The sequence below is a fragment of the Uloborus diversus genome, chromosome 4, assembly GCF_026930045.1.
Source record: "Uloborus diversus isolate 005 chromosome 4, Udiv.v.3.1, whole genome shotgun sequence".
NCBI classification, from domain to species: domain Eukaryota; kingdom Metazoa; phylum Arthropoda; class Arachnida; order Araneae; family Uloboridae; genus Uloborus; species Uloborus diversus.
The window spans coordinates 134,302,643-134,309,198 of NC_072734.1; positions in this window are offsets into that span (position 1 = coordinate 134,302,643).

Below are 6,556 nucleotides of genomic sequence, written 5' to 3' on the forward strand. Positions count from 1 at the left end.
TTCGCGTCTATCGTGTGTCATTATGACACAACCCGTTTCTTGGAATCAAACTTTAGAAGAATTCTACTCTTCTAGATCAGCAGAAAAATAAAGTACATGAAGCTCTCACCCCACATCAATTTCGTAAAAATTTCGATATTTGGTGGAAAAATGATTTTTAAATAATCCTATCTCGATTAATGTGGAGTTAAATTTTAACTAGTGTGGCATTTTAAAATAAAGGCTCATAATGGGTTTTTGAGATTATCTGTAAAGATCTGGGTTCGAAAATATCCGATATTTTGATATATATTGGATATTTTGATATTTATCCGATGTTTTCAATCAATGCAAAATAAAGTCTTTAGTAACTGCTTCCTTAAATCAGTTGTTTATTTCTCTTATACTATTATTATTATAATGCATCCACTTTAAAAGTAATGTTTCTTTCATTATTTATATTCATTTATTACATGTTTGTGATTTTGCCTCACCCACTCAAAAGGTAATTCAATTGCATTTGAGTTCATTTCAACCACTCATAAAAATAAATGTATAAATAAACAAATATTCAATTTATCAGAGATTATCTTAATTTGTTAAAGGCTTTAGAAAATCAATACTTTTGTCAGGAAATAGAACATTGAAATAAAGGGGAATTCAAATGCTCTAAGACAATGGTGCCCAACATATGGCTTTCAAAACTGATTCATGTGGCCAGCTGAAATATCTGGTATAGATAAATGAATTTACTGAAAAATGTGGCTTTATTTTAAAGAATCTAAATTTAAGCATCAGTTATATTGCATTCTCTATATTTTTACTTCACTTAAATTTATATGTTAAAGCCAAACAAGAACAGTTTATAAATAGTTTCTACAGTATGCACTCACACTTTTTCAATCACAAGCACAAGTGAGCTCTTTGATGAGGTAGTGGCATTCAGGTAAAAGTTTAAGACAGGAGTTTAATTTTTTTTCTCCTCAATCTTGACTGAAACCATTAAAAAAATTAATTTATAGTTTTCTGAAAATTACTCAGGACTGCTGAAATAACACTTTCTGGAAAAAAATTTGTTCAATATAACTGTGCCATGTGATTTCGTGATAGGATTTGTAGGACCATAGGAGCTATTTGTTGGTCAAAAAATAAAATAAAAAATATTAATATTATTAAAATAATTGGGACTTGAACAACGTGCCCCACTGTCCAACATACCCCACCTACCCCTACAATTTTGCTGTGGATATTCTTAAGTGAAATGCAGGAAAAACAAGCAAGTTTTCTCACGGTTCCTATAAAATTTGGAATCACGAACAATCATTACTTATTTTAGTCATCATAAACTGATGATTTCTCTTCTTAAGAGCAAAGATGATGCACACTAAAAAATATGTACATAAATGAATGAAAAACACAATTATGCTAGTCAAAAGAGATTGATGAATTAAAATATTCCCTGCAATATGTGTTTTACTTTTTCATGTGTTTTTAGAACACCCTGTTATTTGAAATTAAACTTTACAACACACTTAATGCAAAGTAGTTGAAATACAGCTCTATTTCAATTAAAGTGTGTTTATTTATTTTCCATTTATAATTTTATGAACTACTTTAAAAAACATTCCTGGATCTTCTTCATACAGACAATGCTGTATTTCTGATTTGTTACGCTTATTATCAAATTTATTATCATTCATTTGTATAATAATATTGAAATGTAAAGAGGTTAAACAAACAATACTTTTGCAACAGAAATTTTGAAATAGTAGCTGGAATTCTGTTTTGATTCTCTAAATTTAGAGTTTTGAATTTGTTTTGTAAATCAAGTGCTTTCTTTAGGTTTATTTTTGTTTGTCATGTAAAAATAGTGTTTTCAATTCAGATTTATAATAAATTATTTGGTATTTAAAGCAAGGCTAAAAAATTTAGGTATACATAAAATCATGAAAAATGTATTTAGGTTTGTTTATTGTTATACCTTATTTCAGCATTAAATGAACAGTTCATTTCTGCTTATTCTGTTCCTGTAATTATCCAGAACTCCCTCCCTCTCAAAAAGAGATTTTTCTCCCCACTTAAACTACAGGACAGAATTTGAATAACTGCAAATAGCTCCAATTTTGGAAGGGATTGGTAGCAACTGTTATCTTAGTCCACTTCTGACTGTCAGTGTACCTGTTCTGTTTCTGACTGAGTTCTGGAATCATTTTTCAGGATATTAGAACATACGTCGTGTTCATCCATCCATGATATGGGGTGATGAATGGAATAACAATCTATATGAAAAAATCTGAACAAAAAATTCAATTTATTTCAATCAAGGGAGTTTTTTTTTTCATAAAAATTTACTTCACGAATAGTATAAGAGAAAATAAATTACAAGCATCAGTATATTTTGCCCTGTCTAATCAAAACTCCCTGATTGAGTAAATGGGAATAAAGCCTATAACAAAATTTATTCTATGTTTATAAGTGACTGAAAATTTTGATTAAACTTGTCCATAATTAGATGTTACGTTGCATTTCAGAAAACAGAAAGATTAATCTTTGCCTATTTTGTTACTTAAGCAGTTATTGATAATAATAGTTTGTCCCAAAATCTATAAAAACTACAAATCCTGTTTCGGTACCCTGAATTTGAGTTTGATTGCCTAGTTGAGAAAAATTTCTTTGTTTTCTTTTTTTTTCCTCGTGTAAAAATGTTGGAAATTCTGTGTTTGAAATAAAGTTTACAGATGTAACAACACCAAAAAATAAATTGAACATTAGAGACTTTGGTTGTAATTTTTATGTGGTAATGACCTGAAGACTTAGTATGGAATAAATGAGTTTTCTTCATGCTAAGTTGTATTTAAAATATCTGTCAAAATTAAATGTAAACATTGCTTTTCCATGAAAATTGAAAATAAGTACAAGTCCTCTACTGGTGCTGTGAATGATTTTTTCTTTGTAATATTGTTTTGATGTGAAAATATTGTTCAAAATTTAAGTAATAGATGTATGATGCAGAGAAATAAATAAATAACAATAGATACATTTGTTTCTTATTCATATGAGTTGAAAATAAGTAATGTTTAAAATTACACCCCCTCAACTCCTCAATTTATTTCTGAATATTTCTATCTACATCAAATTAAAGTAATAATTTTAAATTTTATTCAAATTAATATTTTAACCATGATTACCTACTGAACAACTAAAATATTTAGAGGTTCTTGGTATTTTTTCTTTCTTTTTTTTTGGGGGGGGGGAGGGGTTACCTCGTTTTAACCATCTACCTATTTCTAGTATTATGCTTTCAAATTTTCCTTTGCATATTTACCTTTCAAGTTTTAATTTAATGTTTAACTTAATCACAATCAAATCAGAAAATTGTACAGGGTAAACTTAAACATGCAATTTTTTTAATAGCAAACCATTTTTATTAGTAATATTGCTTTTTAGATGGTTACAGGAAATATTTTTAGATTTAAAACTCTTTATAACGCTTGCCTTTCCGAAACAAAAACAAGCAATTTCTAATGTGCATTATCTGTCGTTCATTTATTTATTTTCATTTTCTTACCCTTTTTTTTATTACTTCATTTATTTTGAATTAATTAAATTCTAATACATGGAGGTGAGAATTCACATACTGCGAACCAAAAAAGTAAAAAAATAAATAAAAATTGTTACAAAAAAAAAAAAAAAACTGTTGGCAGATTTAAATGGATATATTTTTGCTGAAATTAAAAAATAATAAATTATTCCTTAGATTTAACTGTAAAAAGCATGTGACAGCAAAGTTGCACTTTTTGAAAATTAGCATATTAGTGACTGAAGTTTTTAATTAAACTAATGTTTTCTTTTTCGGATGAAAATGCTGAAAATTTTGTGTTTTAAATAAAGTTTATAGATACAATAACACCAAAAAATAAATTGAACAACAGAGATCTATGTTGTTTACAACAACAAGATCACAGCAATAATATCATGCTATTGACCTGAAAACTTAGCACGAAATAAATGAGTTTTCCTCATGCTAAATAGTTTTTAATTATTAGTTTTTGCTTTCTCATAAAAATTCAAAGTACGTACAAGTCCTTTTTTGGTGCTCTGAAATGTTTTAATTTTGTTTCATTAAAAAAAATGTCTACTACCTAACTCCTTTCATTCTAGTATTGTTTTGGTATAAAAATGTTGAAAATTTTAAATAATAGATAGTGTACTTTCAGGAAATAAATGTAAAACAATGGAGACATCTGTTTCTTATGCATATACGAATGTTGAAAAAATATAATGTGTCAAAATACACGCCCCCCCCCCCTTAACTTCCCAATTTATTTCTGGATATTTCTATCTGCATCTAGTTTCAAATAAAAATGACCTCTGATTAATATAATTTCAGTTTTCAACTTTATACAAATTAATCTATTAACTAGGTGTACCCACTAAACCATTGAAATATTCAGAGGTTCTTAATCTCTTTTTTTGGAAGGGGGGAGCGAGATAGGATCCCCGCAGTGTGGGGGTGCCCCACGTCTTAAGGGGTCCAACGGCCTATGAAATTGAAGAAAAAAAAAAAAACCTAGCACTAAGACTTATTTAACGTTACAAATATACACTGATGGTCTCTGGGGAGGGGCTATACAGATTTTGTTGCATTGAGGCCCAATAGATCTGGGCCTGGATAGGATACCTTGTTTTAAGCTTCTACATATTTCTAGTATTACTCTTTCAAACTTTCCTTTACATATACATATGTGCCACACTCCTAACAGCTCCCCCCCCCTGTAGGTGGGAATCCCAGGCATATATTTCCTTTCGGAATTTTTAAACTAATGCTAGACTTTGTTCCATTTAAATCAGAAAATTGTATTTTTTTCCTTTTATAAAAAATAAAAATAAAGAAGTAAGGCTTTTGATATCAATACAAGAAATATTTCTATGTTCAAAAATCTTTATAAAGCTTAATTCAATGTAGCAAAAACATATTCGGAACTCCAGCGCTCGAATACGCTACCTTGCGGTGATTTATAAAACTGCGAATGCAACTAAAACATTGCCACGTTGCGCTCCACGTGTATCTGTTGACGTAAACGCGGTCAGTTTGTTCTGAGTAACGCATTCAACATGTCTAAGAACGTCTTCAACAACAGAAATTAATTCGTCCCTTAGTAGTATTCTCGAGCTTCTCAAAATAATGTTAGTTTTCCTTATTTCTTTCAAAAAAGTATTAAATGGTGGAAGCGTAAACAAGAAAACTCTGGATTAACAAAATTGGATAACGTTATACCAGGTAAAATTTTTTATTGTTTTGTATGAATTTGTAAGAATATGAGTTTTTTTTAATCTTAAATTAATTTAACTAATCATATTTTACAGCAGCATTTAGTTGGAATGGACAGTAAGCAAAATATTTTCTTGAATTTATTATCGTAGAACAAAATGAAAAATGTTTAACCGAGAAAGAATTTGCTTTATTCCTTTTATTCTCAGCTGAAAGGTTTCGCCAAATTTGTTTAGGGTTATAGTTTTGGAATTGTGCGAGCAAAGTAGCCTTGGCGAGATTTCGCGTTTTTTGTTGAACCATTTTTAATTTTTATCATGAGTGGAATAAAATGATAGTAAGATTACAGAATTCGATAAGTAAAAAGAAATAATGGTCAATCAACTGAAAAGAAAACTACCACCATATATAAACTGTGAGTACACATTTTATTTATTTTGTTCTGAGTGAATTTGAATAAATATCAGTTTTTCAATTCGATGAAGAAAAAAAAACGAACTTAACAACATTGACTGGACACTTTTCCTTAACCTAATTCCACATAAATGATTTAAATAACCTTTGTTACTACAGTATCCTACTGAAATAGAAAGTATGCAAATAAATTTTCTTGAAAATATTTATCGCAGAACAGATTGAAAAATCCAGAAAGAACGTTAAGAATTTGAACAATAAAAAATAAAAGTTCGCCAAAAATCTGTTTATAGGGTTATGGTTTTTAAAATTGTGTGAAAGAATAATGTATCTTGACAAGATTTCGCATATCAGGTAAATCATTTCCATGACGAATGAATTAAATGTATGATTTCTTTGGATATCCAATCATATAGTCATAGAAATAAATTATCTAGTGTTAAACGTTACTCTTGACAGTCTGCCACGTATGTGCACTATGTGACAAAAATGTCAACAAATGCCGGAAATGTCACGAAATTGAACTTAATATGTACTAATGTATAGAAAAAACGGTACAAAATGAAGCGATTTTGGTTCGAAGCGAACCAAAAATTTATGAATTCCGAATTAAACATCATGAAAATGGCTGCTTCAGAACAACTTACTGTGTGTTCTGCATTAATTGTTTACTTTCGTAATACTTTTTGGTTTCTAATCTCTTTCTATATGGGTCAGAATAACCAAAAGACTTTGAAAAATCTTTTCAAATGAATAAAGCGAAAAAATCATACATACGAACAAAAATCACAACACTTTTAGCATTTTCTTCGTTACCATGTGCGTTTGTTTTGGTTTTAAGTCCGCCATTAGACAGTGACTTCAGTGCCCCCTATAGTTCGTTGGAGTTGC